The sequence below is a fragment of the Chrysemys picta genome, chromosome 1 (assembly GCF_011386835.1).
Source record: "Chrysemys picta bellii isolate R12L10 chromosome 1, ASM1138683v2, whole genome shotgun sequence".
Lineage (NCBI taxonomy): Eukaryota > Metazoa > Chordata > Testudines > Emydidae > Chrysemys > Chrysemys picta.
This window is the reverse complement of record NC_088791.1, coordinates 246,506,921-246,528,723: the sequence shown is the minus strand read 5'-3', so window position 1 is coordinate 246,528,723 and position 21,803 is coordinate 246,506,921.

The following is a 21,803-nucleotide window of genomic DNA, read 5'->3' as shown; positions in this document are numbered from 1 at the left end:
TGTAATAGGATATTTAAAATATTAAACTCTTATCGCTTATGTAAACACTGCTTGTGATATAAAGGCCCTTTGCAATTTATGTGTGCGTGTGTTTGTCCATTTATTTCTAATGGAAGAAGGAAAAGTCATTTCTAGTGCTAACCCAGGAGAGCCCAGCATTTCATTTTGTATTCTGAGGATGCAGATTAATCAACCTGACTCTCCTACCCAAGGCTAGCCATTCCGCCTAGAAATCTGCATATCTGCATATTACTGTTCTTCCCTGAATTTAATTTCCTACAGGAGCTGATATTAATCACCCTGTTTAAACAGAGGGGATTTGGAGTCTATACAAATATGACATTTTTTGTGGAAGTTGTAGAATATTTTTCCTTTTTTTATTTAAAGAGACAATAGCTTTGTGGTTTAATCCTAACTATAGTAGATTATTTTTATTTATTAGATCTGATATATATTTTGTTTATATTTTAATCATAAAATGTGCTACACCATCAAAAATGCTTTTACATTTTCCCTTCTTTACTATGGGGCCAAATTCTGCTCTCAATTACATCCTTGCAAATTGTGTGGAACTCCACTGGCATCAAGGACATCTTTCTGGATTTAAATGGGTGTAATAGAGCAGGATTTGGCCCTTTGTGTGTCAGATGTTTCCTAGTTGAAAAGTGTAAATCTCTCTATTTAGGTATTTATATGGCCCTCATCACCATAATATCTGAGCATCTCACAAACATTAATATATGTCTTCTTGCAATACCCCTCTGAGGCAGATATGTGCTATTGTGCCCATTTACAGGTGAGAAACTGAAGCACAGAGAAATCAGTTAGGAAGCCTGAACTCAAACCCAGATTTTCAGAATCCTAGTCCATCATCCTTATGAAAAGACCATTCTTTCTCCCGCTATCCTGCATATAGTAAAGTCAGAAAATTAGACCAAGCTGTGAGTTCACTTTACTGCTAGATTCCTTGGCCTCTAAAACAAGACAATTTTATAGCAACACCAGCAGAAATTTCGTCTTCTTCCCCTCCCTAAAAAATCTTTCCTCATTTTGTGTTCAGAAGTAGAGAATAGTAGCTTGAAACCATCCCTGGTATAACTCCATTGATGTCAGCGGAGTTGCACCAGGTATGAATTTGGCCCCATCTATCTGTCCCTCAGCCAGTGTTACTTGGCATATTTTATTTTGGCTGCCTAAACTACAGTTATGGCCCAAGCACAAACAGGAGTCAGAAGAACAACATGCTTGGAAATATGTGCCTGTATACCCTAGGAATCTTTGCCAGCTGGAAAAATGGAACATGCGTCACTTACTGACTAGATATACTGCCCTTGTTAAAACCAAAGCTTGCTGTGCAGGTTTCTGTTTAGCCTTACATCCTGGCCTCCAGTGGCACTGAAGGTTAATTTGGATTGGCATTTCTTTTGCAGAGCTATGTGATATAGCCTTGAAAAAGATGGGGCTTTATGCAAGAATGTTCTACATCAGAGGAAACCATGGACCTCTGTTACAATGTATCTTTTCACTGCAACTGCTGTCTCTCATTTACATACTCCAAAACTTAATGAGAACAAATCTATGCTAACTATGTATTGAATCCTGCTTGTTTTCGGCATTTGCATCTATAAAGATGCACACAGAAGCTTTGAACTTGTGCCATTCTGTTGGCAAAATCCAAAGTGACCTTATTTGTTGACTGTAAGCACATGAAGGTTAGGGGACATTGAGGCAATAACAGAAGGGAGGAAAATTAGATGTAAGCTGTGAGGATGAGAGATGTTCATTTATTTGTGCAAGGCTAAACTACAGATTTCAGCCCGAGATTCACCTGTCCCTAATTTGGGCTCCAAACCTGCCAACAATTAGGGACAGGGGGTGAGTAGCTTTACTCACGAGACTTGTTCTATTGAAGATGTCAGTGGGGCTATTTATGTGAATAAAGGTGCATACAGTGTTTGCAGTTTGGAGACATTGGAACATAAGATGCTAGTCAGCTGCTTGCAATAGTTTTATCAAGATCATAGCAAATTTTTTCTCCTAAGCTATAAAATTGAAAGTGAGATTGACCTAAATAATATTTTGTTCTTTCTAAAATTATCAAACCTTGGAAATGGTTATTATATTAATTAAGCAAACTAGCAACCATGTCCCCCCCCCAAAAAAAACCCTGAACAACAACAACAAAAACCCAGTTGTTTTGACTCTCTCAAGTTTTCCTGGAGGATTTATTATCAAAGGCCTTGACAAAACTATGAAGAGATTACTGGTATTCATATCATTCTTCTTCAACACCTAGGCTGCTATATTTTCATTGCCTGTTGTAAATCATAAGGGTATCACCCCAGGCAAATCACAGCTTAGCATGTTTATCTGTCTGTGCTAATAGCATTTTATTTGAAGTCTTAAAAGTAAAAGGGCGCTATTATATGACTTCACGCTTTATTGCAAAATGACTAGGTCCAGTTTCATTTGTTTTGCTTTGAAGTCTTAATGTCCCTTGGCAGTCGGATTGCAGTGTTTCCCAGTTCCAACTTTGAGCAGGATCCCCTTGAAGCAAGATCCTGTCTTCTATAGACAACAGGGAGTACTTGTAAAACTACTGTTTTCAAGATTAGCAGTGTGGTTTCCACGGGTGGACTACTTTTCACCATTATTTGTTTTATTGTCAGCTAGCCTGAAAAGGAAAAGATTAGGTTAAATTGAAATTTTGCAATTAGTTTAGGCTACCTGTCTCAAGTTATATAGAAGCTATGCATGAACATTATTTAAGAGCATTAAAACGAAATCAAACAAGGTTGGCCAAGAACTCAAGCCAGTATACTGTGTGGTTGCAGAAAAATGCAGCAATGTTTAACAGTTATCTTCTGGATTGAATTCATGCATCGTGTAATTTTATTGACCTCAGTTTAGTTACACACAGATATATTTAGCTTAATATTTTTTGTAGAAAAGAGAAAATATAGTCCCTCAATTCAGTAGTCAGTGTGCTGCTTGGTCTTCAGATTGTAAGGGATTTCGGAGACATTACAAATGTTAAAAGGGGCCCCCATCAGTATATGCTAGTGGGAAAAATCATATATGTTATTGTTCGAGAGAAATAATAACAGCAAGCCCTTTCCAATGCAGGGCTTAATTGTCTTCAGCACAGTTACACCAGCAGAAAATTTGGCCCATAATGTTTTTGATGCTATCTGGACAGGGCAGAGATACCTGACTTTTGGATCTTTGCCTGTAAGTACTACAGGCTGATTTGGAACAGAATCGTGTTTAAATTGTGTGAACCCTGGGATAATTATGTAGGCTGAAATCCTAAAACTGTTTAGAGGGGACTTCTCTTTCAACATGTGTTTGTTGAAGGAAATGTTACTGCAAATGGATCTATAGGTACAAGAATTAAAACACTGAGTGGGCAAATGAATTTTCATTTTGGAAAAAAAAATGTTTTAGATCCAAAATTAACTTGAAGAAAGTATAGTTAGCTGGAAAACCCTCAAATATAATATGTGTCTGTGCATGCGTGCATAAATACATTTGTGTTGTTTACACACACAGCGTTCTACAGCAAACTATTGTCATTTGAAAATATGCCTTAGTTTAATATACCTACACTACATTTTTTGTGATAGCGTGTACCTGATTTTCTGTAAATAAATCCATCAAAAAGTAAAAAGGAAGCTGTGATGAAGCAAATGACTACATCTATAAACCTTGTAACAAAAATATATCCTAAACCTCTTAAAGAAACAAGAGGAAATGAGACATATGACAATGATATTTCTTTGATTTGAGTCTTATTCTACAACAAGATTCTTATTTATTTTACTGGGAGGCAAGAAGAGAGCCCAATCTGCAGGAATCTGAGTAGAGGAGATGCATGTCAGAAAAAAAGATAATTGATGGTAAACGTCAAATATTAAATCTTGATCTGGTTATTACCCAGCATATTAGCTATGTAAGTAGCTTAACAATTACAGCTGTGATTGACTAGGTGGGATCCAAAATCCTAAATATCAACTGCCAGAAGGGATAATTATAACACATTAGCACCTGCATGCTTAGACAAGATTGACAACTCCAGTCTAACATCTGCTTAATATCACTTTCATACTTTTCATATATATATTTTTTTCTTTTTGAAAGGAATAACAAAGATTTTCTTGAAGGATAACAATAACCCAGCATCCATGTTACACATTCTGTTGATTATAGTTGCTTGTTGTGTTTGGTCATGTTGTGAACTGACATATTTAAAATTAAATAAAGAGAATTAAAATGGGCTTTTTGGGATTAGGCAGTCACAGTTGTGGTATACTTTTGACAAAATGTACCTGTCAGCCAGAATCATTTGAAGAAATCCCAACATGTAGGCTGCTCTTCTGATGGCTGGACGGGGCAATGCAATTTTTTTTCTAATCAAATTGGTTTGAATAAGAAAGGTCTGCTAATCCCATAATTAACACAACTGAGAAAAGAATATTTTGTATACTGGGTGAGCACAGTGGTGCGCTATCTCCGTGAGAGGTTCACAGATCCTAGGTAAAATTTACTCCTCCCTGCACACATTCTGATTACTTGGGCTATGTGTGTGCAACAGAATGTGTAATGGGATTCACCTACGCCTCACACAGGGCTAGCCTATCAGCTGCAATGGTGGCTGCTTCCCCTTTGTACCTTCTACTGGGTCTACACAGTACAGATTCCATGAACCCCTCCACTGGTTCATTTCCAGTCCATTCTCTCAAACCATTTTATGAACCATTCTATTTTAGTGTATTCCTTTTGGTTCATGGGAGATACAAATGCCCCACTGCATTACAGCTCTGCTAGTGCCTCACAGTCCCCCTGCCCACTAATGGGATTTAAGTGGTGCAGAAGGCCTTATGCTAGGCTAGGATATGAAGCATGAAATGTTACCTTTGCTAATAATCATTCTTAGGTAAGCAGCATTTATCTAAGTGATAATATCACTGCCCTGTGTTTTACAAGGCACTAATCATGCAATTCCTGAGTGGAAAACTAAGAGGGAATTGATTATTGCCTAATAAAAGAGGGTGAGCAATGATAGTATTGCTATTATAAAGTAAGTTCAGGTAAGCAGTGACATCATTGCCCCTCTGTTTTACAAGTAATAGCCCAACCCCTGAATGGATAAACTAAAAGTCCTCTTGGTGGTGTCCTTGGTTCTGTGTCAGGGGAGTGGCGACAGCTGAGGCCACTTGAACTGTTCAGGAATTTGATGTCATGCCAGTCATCTTATCTGGGATGGAGGAAATTTGTTACAGAATAAATTACTGCTACAGTAAACTGCACTCTGATTGGATGAATAATACTTAATATAACCGTCTCATAAGCCAACTGATCACATAGGAAGTTTTGTCATCATAATTAAATGATCAATTAGAACAGAATATTGGCTAATTTTATTTTAAAACATTGAAAGAATGTGAATAGTTTTATTAGGAGGTGATCCTGTATGATTCTAGTCTAATATCTGTATTTCCTGACTCTTCATTTGGCTGATCATCCCTTTCTGTTTGAAAGAGCTGGATCTGATGCCATTGTTGGGATTGATTTTAACCTGCTATTCTGCCATTCTGATCAATAAAATACATAGCCATGGATCTCCTTGCTCCCTAAATACATAGGTCAAGGGTGGATTAAAGGAGGAGCTTCCCCAACACCGATCAGTTTGTAAAGCATATATTGGGCAGGCTAGAGTCATATAGCGCTCAGCCAATGCCTATGCCCTCTTCTGTGATGTGGTAAATTGAGGCCATGGTGCATCTCCTACTTCCTGGATTCCCACTACTGTGTCAGAAACATGAATCCTGAATCACAAGAACCTTGACTTTCTCTTCCTCCCACATAATTTTTATGCTGCCCTCAATTTGCAGCTGAATTTGTCATTTTATTCTAATTATGTATTTGCAGACATTTATAACTACTAATATAGTTCCCTTATGAACTTTGGTAATAGTGGGGAAGGGAGAAAGTGAGCAGCTTGATAGCTGGGCCAAGTTCCTCCTATATTCTCTGTAATCCTTCTCCACATTAGTAAATCATATCCCACATAGTTCACATGGGTCTCGACTTGAGTACACATCTCAGATAGCAGGATTCATGTTTTTATGATAACTTATTTGAAAATATTTATTTAAGGTTCTCCTCATGCAAGCTACCATGAAAAATTCTGATACATTCCACCTGCTAGAGGGTAAGAAAAATCCCTCCTATGAATGCTTGTTTTATTCCACTCCTATAGTGTGACTTGTTTCTAAATCTTAAAGTATACCATAGAGGAAACTTGGTATCATATAAGTGTTATATTAAATACTAAAGTATTAAGATGATTGCAGCAATACCTACTACATTTTGGTACTATTGCATACAAGTGATTTGACAGTGATAATGCTTTTAGCAGATCTCTCCCTCAGAAGATGCTTAAAACTCCATTTTCACCCAGAAAGCCTTAGGAATATTCTGATTCACAAAGCCTCTCTATCCTCTGAACACTGCTATTTATTTATTTGATTATATTTTATTTACAGACTACCAAGGAATATATACAAGAAAATTGACTTTGGAAATGTTTATTGTATACATCATCTTTTCTAGTTATAAGCATAGTATTAGCACTATCAGGCCTGGTTTACAGTAACGAGGTAAGTCAATCTAAGTTACGCTAGTTAAGTTACCTCAGTTACGTAATTTAAGTCGAAGTAGCTTAGATCAACTTACAGTGGTGTCTACATCGTGCTATGTTGACAGGAGTTGCTCTCCCATCAACATAGCTTCTGCCTCTCGGGGAGGTGGAGTACTGAAGTTGACTGGAAAGCACTCTGCCATCGACTTATTCTGTCCTCACTAGACCCGTTAAATTGATGCCTGCTTCATTGATCACAGCAGCGCCGATTTAGCGGGTAGTAAAGACAAGCCCTCAGTTTAAAGGACTCTATCTCTTAGTTTAAGCTCAAAATGTGACCCAACTTAAAATTGTTTTTTGTCTTCTTTTGGATTTTAAAAAAACATTGTCACCAAAGAAGTTACCTAAAACAATAAGACCTAACTGTTGGTCTTAAAATGGTTCGTGCTTTCTGGCCACAGAAGTAGCAGAGGAAGCATAAGTTAGTTGATAAATCCTCTTCTGTGGATAAAATTATGAGTAGGCTTGGAAGGATTAGATTTTTATCAGTAATGGCAATAAATGGCGATTACACCACATACAAAACCAACAAAAAAATTGATAATCAAAATTTGCAGATAGGCAAAGTCAGAAAAGTGCTGCTTGAGAACTGCTTGAGAGTTTGATTTAAGGATATTTACTTTGTATATTTTGATGTGATGAGAGTTAGTTTTTTAACAGTTATAAAGCTTTAACTCATTTAATCTGAACGTCTATTGTCATTAAATAATTAATTTATTAGAGCATAAGCTTTCGTGGACTACAGCCCAACGAAAGCTTATGCTCTAATAAATTTGTTAGTCTCTAAGGTGCCACAAGTCCTCCTGTTCTTCTTTTTGCGGATACAGACTAACACGGCTGCTACTCTGAAACTTTTCATTATTAAATAATTATTGTCTGACTCTTCCCATAATTTCCTGCAACTGTGACAATTTAAATCAATAAAAAGAAAAATGCTTAAAATCCATACTGCTGCACAACTGTGCAACTATAAAGAGAGAAATATCAAAAAATGCTTACAAATAAACCTGGATATAATCCATCAAAATTATAAAATAATAGAATTCTGCCAAGCCTAAATAGGAGTGCTCATTTATGGCTCATCTTAGAGGACCTCTCCAGCACCACAGTGCTGCCAGGCTCCATGCTGAGGTATTTTTCAGTACTGACTAGAAGGGAAGAGTGCCACCTACAGAAGCATTAACAATTTGTCCTGTAGTGCTTGGGTTTTCCTGAGAAGTCCGCCATCCAAGTACTAATTCACCCTGACCCTAATTACTTTGTGAAATCTGATGAGATAATAATAATAATACTTAGCATTTATATAGTGTTGTACTCAACTGAAGTGCTGTGTGATCTTAAGCTAATTAATCTGATCAGTGCTGGCATGGAGGGCACATTGGTGTCTATGCCATTCCCACACTTTCAAAGCCAATGGCTGAACCAAGGAGGAAAAGGTTGAGACACATTTGAAGCCTGCCATCCTTCTTTTGTGCAGTTACACACTCCCCCTTTTCCCAGTTAAAACACTGGATGGAATTACACTTTAGGGATCTAGAGGTTGCTATACCTGTTCAGACTAATGATCAATCTAGTTTAATATCCTGGTACAGTGTGGCCATTAATAGATGCTTCAGAGGAAGCTGAGACCCCAATACTAGACCATTATGCAATACATACCAATGTTAGGCTAATACATGGTACACAATCACAGTCAGATTCCACAATGGTGAGGTCATAAAGAATATACGAGTATCAGGTTAGTTAATTTACCTAAGGAGAGAGTCACTTGCTCACCCCCTGGCAATTAATGGTTGTCTCACCTCCTGATGCATTACATGACATGCTATGTACATTTCTATCCTAGCTTGTTTACCTGTGAGTGAAATCTTTATTATTTATGTAAATTCAATGTCTAATCCTTTTTTTGAATCTTACTATTCAGTTAGTCTCCATAACATCTTGTGGCAATGAGTTCTTTCGCACAACTATGTATATATTTCATTGTATCTGTTTTAAATTTGTTGTCTTTTCATTTCATTGGTTGTCACCAAGTTACTGTATTCTGAGAAAGGGTCAATAGAAGTGCATCTCTAAATATTCACTAACCTTCACTGTATCATCCATTATTTTATGTGCCTCTATTTTGTTTTCTGTTGGAATTAAACAGCCCCGATCTTTTTAATTCTATCAGCCGTTTTTCATGCCATTAATCATTTCTGTTGACCTTTTCTACATAACTTTGAGATGAAGTGACCAAAATTCAACATGGTAATATAATAATATAGTGGCAATGTGGTATTTTCAGTATTATTATTTATCCCGTTCTTAAAACAGGCTAGTAACTTTCCTTTTGTGAACACTTGCAGATTGAGCAGATGTTTTAACTGAGCCAGACCCATTGATGCCTGAATCTTTTATCTTTCTTAAGTTCATGTGGAACCTCATAATATGCATGACTATTTTAAAGCATTCCTTCCAGTGTGCATAAACTGAACATCATCCGCCATTATGAAAGTCACCTAGCTTTGTTAAGTTCTTCTGAAGTTCTTAGCAGTTTACATTGGACTTGACTAACTGAAATAATTGTGTGTCATCTGCGAATATTATCACCTCATTGATACATTTTAAATAACATTTGTCATACAAACAAACTCTAGAGTAGCCCACCATTAATTTTTTATATGTTTTATATGTTGAAAACTGACTATTTATTCCTACTCTTTGTGTTCTGTCCCTTAACAAAATCCATGGCACAACTTTACCTCTCATTCTGTGATTATTCAGTTTCTGTAGCATCTTGTGAAGAATTTTATCAAGGGTTTTATTGAAATAATAAATCACACTTTCAGTTCTTTTTTATTCACTACATCACTTTCTCAAAGAATTCTAATAGCTTGGAGAGACCTGATTTGTCTTAACAGAAGCCATTCTGTTTGACTTTATCATAGCCGAGCACTTGATGGGCACAGTTTTTATAAACTGAAATGAATAAATATCATACTCATCTAAATGGTGTGGTTCTGGATATCCTTCTTCAAGATGCAAGATGATCACAGGTAAAACAGCAGTGATTGGACTGCTTGCCCAAATGATCACTTGTGGCTGGTGTTGGATCCCCAATCTCCTTGTTATTGGGGCAGGAGTAGTAAAGGGTTGTTATCCTTGTTGTGTGAACCGAGGGCAGCAGAACTGTACCTGGCCTACCTCAATGGAGGGACTCACCCTCAACTGAACAGCACTCGCGAGGCAGAGGACATGGCTCCAAAGCTCAATGAGCTGAGAGAGGGTGGGGACAGGTACTTGTACCTGTTGGTATGGGCCCTGTTTAAGAGTCCTAGACACCATTTAACCCTTCCTCTCTCTATGGTATAATAAAGGAGCTAATTTAGACTCAACTGAGAGTCTTGTTACATGCTGCAGAGCTGAAACCACTGATACCTTACTTTGGGTAAGTGTCTCTATTGCAAGAGACTGCCCAGTGTGCACCAGCAGTGAGGCTTCCCCACTAACAGCTGAAATCACTGAAAGCTGTGTTAAGTGTGGGAGGGGCCTAAAGAAATCTTGGCGAGTGGGCAGCTGGTGGAGAGGCATGGCAAGCAGCCAGCAGGGCGGCTGGTGGAGAGGCATTACCAACCGGGTGGCTGGTGGAGAAGCTGGTGGAGAGGGCCAGAGCAGAGCCCCACAGAGGCGTGGCAATCGGCCATTGGGGCGATGAGCAAGTGCCCGAGCAGTGCAGCGTGTAAGATGCCTTCTTACCTCCCCTGCATTCCACACAGGGTGGGAGGTGAACTCTGCAGATGAACCTGTGAACTCTGGGGCTGCACTGGCCAAGGACAGCAACTATGAGTGGGGTACAGAGAAGAGACAGGTACGTTAAAGGGACTTTTGGGTTGCTGGACTTAAGACCCTGAGGGGAAAAGGACACTGACCAACTTACTTTTTGCTCATGGTTTGTGTTTATGAACCCTAGTTGCAGTGTTTTCCCAAATTAATGTTGAGTTAATTCCCTCCTTTTATTAAAAGGTTTTGCTACACTCAGACTCTGTGCTTGTGAGAGGGGAAATATTGCCTCTTAGAGGCACCCAGGGGGTGGTGTGTAATTGTCCCAGGTCACTGGGTGGGGGCTTGATCCGGTTTTGTGATGTATTGTTGAAAAAGAACCCCTAGATATTGAACCACCTGCCAGAAGGGTTACACACGTTTATTAAACAAAAAGTGATAGGTGTTAAGTGAGTTCAAGTATAAGGGATAAAGATAAAAAGGGTTACAAGCAAAAAAGTAAAAAAAAAAAAAACGCTTCTAAGACTAAAACTTAACTTCAGCAAGTTACTATCTTTGCCTAAGCAGGTTTCTTACATATATTCAGTTCCCAGAGACTTCAACCCCCTGGCTGAAGGATCCACTTTTCTCAGCTGTACAAGAACCCTCTGCTATCTGTCCAGTAGTGGATAACTATGGGGGTCTCTCCCCTTTCCTTTTGTAGTTTGGTAAACCTTTGGAATTTAGTCTTTGAAAAGTAAGCCCAAACAAAGCTCTTTTTCCCACCTGACTGTGGATGCCATTCTGTCTTGTGTAGACTCCATGCTGTCTTCTCCCCTGCTGGTGATTTTTACAATGCAAATGATCACTTTCTGCAACCTCTGAACCAAATGAATAGCCCACTGAATTTAGCCATACCTGGTTTGAGGTGTGTTGGCCTCTTACTCTTGTCTGGAGAAAACCTGTGTATCAACTCCCCCTGACATGCCTGGTTTTGCCACATTTTAGTCACATGTTTCGATCATATATCTATAAAGCAAGAATGTGAATGATCAGTGAGTTACCAGTTTACCAATGATATATTACATGCCACCTTTTGAGTAAATATCATGACAACAGTGTGTTAGGTGTAGTGAGGATTTCAGGCCTGCCAAGAGTTGCTGACAGAAGGTAGTGAACCTCTGTGTCACAGCTCCAGTCTGATTCAATCTTTCACCTCCTTACTCCTGACAACAAGAGTATGAGCTGGTGTCTGAGAATACCAGCACCCCTGAGTGCCAACCCATTTCAAACAGATAATCAGTCAGCCATCTTATGATAAATGCTTTCATTTATCAGTCTTTCCTAAAGTAGGTCAGCTCACTATAGTATGATCGTTGTTGTATGTTTCCACTTGGCACTGAACTCTTTCAACCTCTGGAACACATCTTGTTTTGGCAATTTTTTCCATGAATCCCTTCAGTTAAGAGCTGATCTCTTCGATTTCTTCATTGACCTCAAATATTGTTGGGTTCATCAGTGCTGCTTGAACTAAATGTGTCTGTGAAAAGAATGTATTCCATTATAAATATAGTCATATTCATGTTTAGAACAAATGCATCTCCAATATCTACTATCTCTTTTGTTTTGGTGTACAGTGTATTAAATCTCTTTCAGGAGTGCTGAAGTGGTGTTGCTTGCACATCAGACTTCACAAAGGCTTATTATGTCAAGGTTTGATGGATACAGCTCCCCTATTTTGGTGCAGTCGTCCCATCTCTTTAAGTGCTTGGAAATTCAGAGTGCCAGTTGGCAGGTGTTTAGACCATATTATGTCTCCTTTAGGCCCTTTTCAAACTTGTAATCACGAATTACTGTGAATCTTTTTGTATACAAAAATATTATAGTTATCTGATAACAGTTTATAAGTAACTACATCGGGAACAGAAATTTGATAATAGAGAAGTCTTTAATCTAGCAGACAAAAGTATAACAAAATCCAAAATCCAAGCAGAAGCTAGACAATTTCAGAAAAAAAAAATAACAATGAGGGTAATTAACCATTGGAACAGCTTACCAAGAGTTGTGGTGGATTGTGTTTTGCTGGAAACTTTTAAATCAAGATTGGATGCTTTTATAAAAGTTATGTTCTAGTTCAAAGAGGAATTAATTCAGGGAAGTCCTTTGGCCCCTGTTATACGGGAGTCCAGCCTGGATGACCACAATGATCCCTTTTGGCTTTATATCAACTGCATCACATGGGGAGTTCAATTTAAAATATTTCTTGACTTCTGCAATTGGCATTTCATGACATTATACCTGTATTCAGCATGTCAGCTCTGTGCATGTGTGACAATATGATTTTTCACTGAGGTGGGATAGGTTCCCACCCCAATCAAGAAGGGCTCAACACAGTTAGCCTAAACCCAGTGCTCCTTTGAGGTCTGTTGTTCCTGGAGAGGGGCGGTTCCTTAAAAGGGAGGATCCAAGCCCAGTGGAGGATGGCATTAAGAAGAATGCACAACAAGAACACGGAGCTCTCTGGCCCCACAGAGCAGAGGCTGCTTACCCAGAAAGCTGCTGAAAAGCCTCTGCCACCTGGATACTCTGAAAAGGTAAAGGGACCATTGTTTCTTTGCTTTGCTTTTCATTAGAGCCCAGGGCACTCAGCCTCTCGCACATTCAGGGAGTTAGGAACCCAAACCCTCTTCATAGAGTCTATTTATCTTTTGCCTTGTGAAGGACAGTGACTGTTTTTGGGCTGCAGAATTATTTTGTTTGCCTTCTTTTTATTTTTGGACTGTGGTCGTGCTTTGAAGCGGAGGGAGATGTTCCCCCTCTTCCCTTCCCCCCCCCCCCCCCGCCGACTTGCAGCTGGGAGACTGTACCCCTCACTCCAAACTGGCACTACAACAATGCCTTCAGCCAGAGAGGGGGGTTTCTGACGAGAGGCACCCAGCCTGACTCCATGGGCGTGCCCTAGAGATACAGCCTCTGACAAATGGGAAAGAATGCGGGCACTCATTTTCAAACCCTGATGCAAGGGTAAATTAAAAGGAGATTGAAAGCCCCCACACAAGAGAAACAGAATCCAGATTGCCTGGATCCAGAGTAGTGGTGCAAGTGGCCAATGGAGAACCAACAACAGCAGACAACAGCAGTTCCAACAGTAACTTCTGCAGCAGTGGGTCACACAGCAAAAGCTGCAGACAACCCAACAACTGCAGCTGCTGCGTGAGATGGTGACCCAGTTGAAAGACTGCATCAAAAGCTGGTAGATTAGTTATTGATGGGGCTACAGCCTGCCAGATGTCCAGCTGTCAGGACTATAGGTCCAGGCCCTTTGCTCCTCACCAGGATCCATGAAGGTGACTAACATGGGGCCAGTCAATGACCCTGAAATCTCTTGACACTTCTGAGCAGGTGGAAATCTTCTCCCAATGGTCTCCAGAGCACTGGGCCCTTGTGCTAGCCCCACACCTGACTGACATACTGAGGGCTTGACCCTGTGGCTTCATGGAATTATGCATTGCCATCCTGGACTTTCTCAGTATCGGTGAGGAGATCCATTGCCACTGCTTCTGGATAGAAACATATCCCTGCAGAGCCCAGCCACGGGCAGTAACCCAAGAACTGAAGGACCATTGCAGGCAGTGGTTACAGCAGGAGAAGCGGACTGGAGCTCAAGGGGCCTCGTTAATATTAATCGAGCAGTTTGTACAAATAATCCCCACTGGGGGATGGGAGTGGGTACTGAGGCACCGTCTGAGTCTTTAACTGATGGAATCCGGTTGATGGAGAACTTTGAGGTTGCTGATAAACCCCAGACATGCAGTGAGGTAGGGGGGCAGGGAAGGGGACAACTCAGGGTTAAGATGCTGACTAGCTTTACATGAAGCCTAGTCAGAGGAGGACACCCTCTTCTGGCAGGGACTAGTACCCTGGTCTTCAGCCTCCTGGCAGTTAGGACAACTCCCCAACTCCAACCCCGAATGTGGACAAGTCACAGCAACAGGCCATGAAGGGCCTGGATGAAACCTAACCAGGGACTTTGGCCCCTGGCCCTGCTACTGACTTAGATGCCCAACCCCACAGCAGGCAGGGTCACCTTCGAATGAGAGTATGGGCTCAGACCACAACATGATGAGCTGTTTCTTATGAGGGCAACCAGGACACATCCAAAGAGACTGTCCCTTGACAGAGTGCGAGTACACCAAGTGTGGACTGCAGCTAACAGAGCATGTAAGAAAAGACCCACTAAAATAATGGGCCCTGTATCGATCAATGGAATGAAAATACAAGGTCAGTTGGACTCCAGATGTAGTCAGACTTGGGTGCAGACTTCCTTGGCTGGAACCAAAGGGACCTCTGTGGAGATAGTCTTCCTCCATTGCATTCATGAGGATGTGAAGGCTTTCCACCGAAGATGACTATGGTTAACTATGGGGCAACATATAGATGCCCTCCTGGTTGCTCTGTCCTCAACATTGGCCTATCGTGTTGTTATTGGTCAGAGTTGGCAGTACTTTCTGGAGATTATCCGTGAGCTAGGAAAACTGGAGATTGCCGCCACATGGAACTTCCAACGCAGAGACAGAATATTATTGCTTCCCAGCATAGAATCCAAATTGCTGGCCAGGTGGCAAGGACTTTTTGAAGTGGTTCATCAAGTTGGCTTTGTGGACCAGGTGGAAAGAAACTAGGATCTCCCATGTGAAGTTGCTTAAGCCTTGGAAAACCAGAGAGGGGATTTTAATAACTCTTTACCTGCCACACCCAAAGCCCCAAGTGCCTATTCACCAAGAGCCAGTACAAATGGGCACAGAACTCCTACCTGAACAGAGACCAGATTTTACACATTGTTGCAGCTTTTCCCAATATATTCTCCTTTGCCCACACCTGAACCTGGCTGAAACACCATCACATTGGAATTTGTTTACATTGAAAGATGTAAAAGATCATCCAGGAGGAGTTGCAGGTTGTGCTGTATCCAGGGGTAGTTCAGGAGTCCCAAAGTGACTGGCAAAGTTTCATCGTTCTTGTCCCAGAACCTGATGGTTTTGCCAAGTACCTCATTACCTTAGATTTTACAAAAGATTTTATGCAGATATCCTTGTCTCCTGAATCATAGGAAAAAACAGTCTTCTTGACACCCTTTAAGTTCTTCCACTTCTGGACAATACCCTTTGGCTTACATGGAGCAGCCGCAACATTTGATGGACAAGGCACTTATGCCTCATCAACAGTCTGCTGGTGCATATTTGGTTGGCATTGTACATAACAATGTACTGGGATGGCTGCTGGTGACAAGTACAAACCATCCTTGGCGGAATCGGGTCTTACGGCCAACTCAGCCAAATGCAAATTGGCAAATTAAGAAGTTACTTACCTGGGTTATAACATGGGAGGAAGCCAACATAGGCTGCTAGTTAAAGGGCTGGCATTGTTGGCATGTCCCATTCCTCAAACAAAGAAACAGGTCAGATGCTTCTGTGGGCTAGCTGACTATGACAGGTGCCTTATCCTTGGATTCGCCTCTAACACGGCCCCTTTGATGGACCTAATAAAAGGTGGTCCAGAAAAGATCCACTGAAGCAATAACTGTGAAAAGGTCTTTAACATCTTGAAAAATCGGATGTGCCAGGAGCAATTCCTCTTCAATGCAGATTTCTCAAAGGAGTTCATTTTACAGATGGATGCCTCTGATGTAGGTCTGGGTGCTTACTGTTACAGGTAGTGAATGGTGAGGCACACCCAGTTCTGTACCTAAGAAGGAATCTGTTGCCCAGGAAGAAGGCCTCATCTGTGATTGAAAAGGAAGTGCTAGCAGTCAAATGGGCCATAAGAGCCTTTAGGTATTATTTAAGGGGAACCCCTTTCCCTCATCATGGTCCATGCCCCTCTCCGATGGCTAAGCACAATTAAAGAGATGAAGGTCCATATTATGTGAGGGTACTTATCTCTTCCACCTTATAGTTTTAGGGTACAACATCATGCCAGAGAAAACACAGCAATGTGGACTTCTTTTCACAGGAAATGGGAGAATCGGCATTGGATGAGGGGGATCCTGACTTCCTGAGGGGCGGGGTATGTGGCGGGAAAGGTTGCCATCGCAGTTAGGAAGGGGATAAAGAGCTTCTCTGGGCACAAGTGGCCCCAACCTGGTGCACCTGTGAAATCTGTTGCACCTGGAGAGGGGAGGCTCCTTAAAAGGGCAGTTCAAGCCCAGTGGAGAGTGGCACTAAGAAGGAGGCAGAGCATATCCAGAAAGCTGCTGAAGAGCCTCTGCCACCTGTACCCTCTAGAAATATAAAGGGACCATTGATACGATGCTTTGCTTTTCATTAGAGCCCAGGGCTCTGAGCTATGGCTTCTCAGATACTCCGTGAATTTGAAACCCAGCCTCCTTCACAGAGTCTATTTAACTTTTGCCTTGTAAAGCACAGCGAGTTAACCCAGGCTAGTTTTGGGGCTGCAGGATTAGTTTTGTTGCCTTCTTTTCATTTTTGGATGGTAGTCATGCCTTAAAGTTGGGGAGCGCCCTCTCTGAGACTTACAATCCGGAGACCGCACTCCAAACTGGCTCTGCAATGGTGCCTTCAGCCAGAGAGGGACATCTGTGATGAGAGAGCCTCCCACCCTCGCACTACGGGGGTCCCCTACAAGCCCAATCTATGACAATCACCCCTGTAACATAGCCATCAGATCTGTGTGTTGGATTTTAACCAAGTAGGGCTTTCAAATCCTGCCACAAAATCAGAATTACAGCTTTAATATCATCAGTTCTTTTAATGGCACCATGTAGTTAAGCTTCTTAAAAATACAGACCCCCCTTGAAAAAAGAACAGGAGTACATGTGGCACATTAGAGACTAACAGGTGCCACAAGTACTCCTGTTCTTTTTGCGGATACAGACTAACACAGCTGCTACTCTGAGACCCCCTTGGTAATTGTTGGATTTTTGTGAACCGCCATATGGATTTGATCAGAAGATCTGATCAGAAGCTTTCTTGGTGGAATTGACCCAGTTCTGTTCTTCCAGTCTGTAGAACTTAGTCAGGGGGATTTCCTTAGGCTGTCCTTTACTAGCATGGTGACTGACCTGATATGCGATGGCTTGTATTTTGCCAGCATATTGTCTCATGATTCAATCCTTTCTCCATTGCTCTTTCTTCATATATCAATACTTATGGGCATAAATGCTTTCTTATAACAAAACAATATGCCAAACACATTTTCATACTGTCATACGTCAGCTAATACTAAAAGACCAATTCAATATTTAAGTTTAATCCTTATGTTTCTCTGTTACTTGTCATAGCTAATCTTACAGTGTTAGATATTGGAAACAAATTTGGTGTAGATGATATTGATGTAAAATTAAGTTAAATCCCATTTTAATGTTCAGCCTATAACAGAACTGTTTAATCTATCGGTTATCTGTTCAATTACTTCATGACTGAAAGCAACTGCATTACCAATCTATAATGCAGGAGCTTCTCAGTGGTAATTATTGACCAAATTTCCATTCTTATTCTTAGTGGGGGGAAAAAGCAAACCAAAAAATTGTGTTGTATTCAGGTGCTTGATTTTGCTAATAAATATGTTAATTGTGAATTGAAGCTGAATAAGTATTGAAATGACTGCAACAAAATAATTAGGTAACACAACCTTTCTGGTGCCTGGAACCATGCAGATCCTTGATGCCTTATCCAGAGATGGCTACCTTGGTTGCACAAGCCATTGCTTCATAAATATTCTTCACCATTATTGTTGCATGAAACACTTGAGGAGTGATCAGAGAACAGAGAGAAGGTATGTCATCTGTCATTTTGCTTTGACCCTTATTAGTGGATTCTCCCTGTCTTAAATGAATGCTATTAACATATAACATGTTCTGCAAAGCTGAAAGAAGCCCTAGGACACTTATATGCTCTGTGCTATGGCAATGAGGACCTTATAGAAGTAGATGAAAGAGAGACTGTGACATTGGCAATCCATTTCAGGCATGCATTTGGCAGCTTGATAGAAACTAAATTATGTTAAAGGAGTCCTTTCTCAGTACTTTCTCATGAACCTCACCACCCACACACACTGAAGTCAAATGGGATTTGCCTGAATGACAACGTTGAGGTTTGGCACTAAGGACCTAGCTTTCATTGGTTCTTGGGAAGGAGCGAAGCCATGGCTCTAATTCCTCCCCTACTACCCAAAGGTACTAGGGTTGCAACAGCCCCTGCACACTCCAGAGAGTGGGGACTACAGCGCTGTCTGGTCTTTATATGGACTGTACCAGGGCCAGGGCAAAGATTTCTTATGCGTTCCCCTTCCCAACATAAAGGTCAGGCAGATTCTGTACCAAAACACAGTGCAGTCAAGTCTGAAGTTCAGAAATTAGAACCCCGAAAGAACCTTTTTGATTTCAGCTTTGTAACTGCCTCTGATTGTATCCCAACCCATAATGAAAGTGTTGTTTTTTTAAATCCTCAAACAAATTAAACAACAAATATTCATCTTAATGGTGTGCCCTTCCTACAATAACATTATTTCAATGGTCTATTCTATAAAACACATTTTATCTGCTAGCTCTTGCCTGAAGAATGTTCTCTGCCAAGTCCCACCCTCACCAGCAATCTACCTTCACTCTAGAGACATCCTCCTACACACCCAGGCTCCTCAAAACCCAATTGTACCTGTCTCCGTTGGAGGAAATATTTGAACTCATCCCAAACTATTTGGCACATCTCTTTGAAGATGATATTACTGAACACTGAAGCTTTACTTCACTTAAAAGTTTCATAGTTCATACAAAGTTTGATCTCTTTTTCAACATTGGTGCAGTTTTAGAATACTGTTTAGTTTTCTGCCTCTCTCTTCTTTGACATTGTTCTGTAAGTGCTGTTTTGTTAAGAATAATGTTTCTTCTGTCATGGGTATTCTGCTATAGTTGTTCCATCTCCAAATACATTTTTTTCTATATCCACATGTCAATCAACAGCTTGTGTTAGACTAGCAAATGATAGTCAGTAGAACTAAATTAAGGATAACTGTTTTTACGCTGAAACTTAACTGCTGATGCTACAAGAGACAGTGTACATGGTTCCATCAGAAATGGGGATGTATTCATGCTTATATTGCTCACATGAAATAAATGCACAATGTGTCCCAGAATAATGTTCCTTAGAAAGAGCAGCTCCTGATATACACTCTTTCCAATAAGTTCATGTTAACGATAAAGGGCAATGATTCAAAGAAAAAGTACAGCAGTAGTGTACTATCTGTCAAAAATAACAGTAACTAAGTCTGATTCTTATCACATGGGGTAGACAGACACGTGATGGTTCTGCTCAAGTTAGCATGCTAACATGATGAGGCCTTGATCTCTTGGGTCTTCTGGACACTATTGTAATAAGAATATCAAATAATCATGGGAGCTGGGAATTTGTACCTGTCTAGAAGTCTTTTGCTAAAGAAGAACAATCCATATGATGGGATTTGTGGGTGTTCAGTATCTCTGAAAACCAGATTACTCTCATTTAGGTGCCTAAAAATTGGTTTAGAACTGTAACTTCAGGCACTCAGGCTTGAAAATTTAGGCCTGTCTCTTCTTTGACCTACTGAATAAATTGTGACCTAATCTGAATGGCAACCTTAATACTGAGACATAATGATCCTGAAATGGAATTGTCTCATCCAATGAGAGCCTAGGGATGTTGTAGTTACTGAGGAAAACCATATGGTGTTTTTTCTCACTAATTCAATTCTTTAAACTCTGATCATAAGTGTCTGATATGCATAATCACTAGATGGCTATTTCTTAATAACATTACAGTAAATTCCTGCATTCTGATTGGTTAATAACAGCTAATGGCCAATCAGAGTGGAGGATTTTGAATAATCTCGGTACTCTTATTTTTTCAATATGCATGTATCTCTTATCTGACTAGATGCTCTAATTGGCACCTACACTCTGAAATTTCACATTGGTTGCCAGGATGCCACCTCAGCTTCTCAGCCATCAGCTGCAACAGAAACACTCCAAAATTTGCATTGAAGAGAAGAGGGAATAAACCCCCAAAGAAAAGAAAATGTGGCTGTTGTGTCACTGAAAGGGAAAATGTTTTAAAATCCTTTGACTCATTTTCCTTCTTCAGGCTCCCACCACAGTCCATGGGAAGTTTGCCAGTGTCTCCACGGAGTTGGGGCGGGACCCTGGCTCTTGGGGATTGGTGGGGGAGGACAGAGGCTGAAAGATTCTCTCATATCCTTGAGCCCAGTAGTTATGTGTCAGGATGTGAGACTTTTCCCTCTGCTTGACAATGGGACAGGATGTAAACTTGAGTTTCTCATCTCTTGGGGAAGTTCCCGAACCACTAGAGTCATTCTCCCTCACTCTCTGGACCAATGCATATTTCGTTCTTTATCCAAAGTGGAACTGCCTCAATAGGAGAGACTGAGAGAAACCCATATCATAATATCCCATAGCCCAGGGGCTAGGGCATGCACCTCATTAGGTAGAGGGGGGATGTGAACCAGGGTCTTGCATATTAGAGGTGAGTGCTGTAACCACTGGACTAAAGGTTATAAAGGAGGCTGATGCTGCTCCTATCCCACCATTCTGTGTGGAGTTATGCATTTTTCGAGAACACTAACTGGATCAAGCCCCGGGGGCGAGATAGGCAGGGCACCACCAATCTTCCCCTTTGTAATGGCCACCCCTATGAGGCTAAGGGCTAGAGTCACAAAGACGAGTAGGTGTGGTGCTGCTGAGTGTCACCATGTCTAACTTTTAGGCACCTAGAAAATCACTGGGATTCACACAGCCTGAGTTCGACACCTCGGCTCCCTATACAATGCATGTGGAGAGAGAGGTGCCTCAGAATGGGATTCACAAAAGGCAGCATGCTACATGGCTCCTCGCCTAAGCTAGCCAATGGCAGATGCCAAGCTTTGGGGTGTGTGCTAAGCCCCATCCTTTTCTTGCAGATAGGCGCCTAAGTCTGGGCTGCAGGGAGATGCCTCCCTCCACTTGGGATTCTCAGCTGGATAACCTCTCTTGGCATTGGGCACCTACAGGGAGGGAGGGAGAGAGAGAGGGTTGCCAACCTTCCAGGATTGGCCAGGAGTCTCCCGGAATCGGCATCAATTTCCCGGTGACTATTGAAAGCAATCCAAGAGAGTTTAACAGGATATTTTAAGAAACTGACATTATGTCATACTGGGGGGGAAAAACTCCCGGAAGAGAGAGAATGTGTGTGTGTGTGTGTGAAAATGAACACGAACCTTTGATTTAGTGGGAGATACTTGGTTCAAGTCCCCCCTCCACACGAGATTTGAAAGGATCTGTTGCTCCTTCAGTCTCTCCTGATGCATCGTGGGC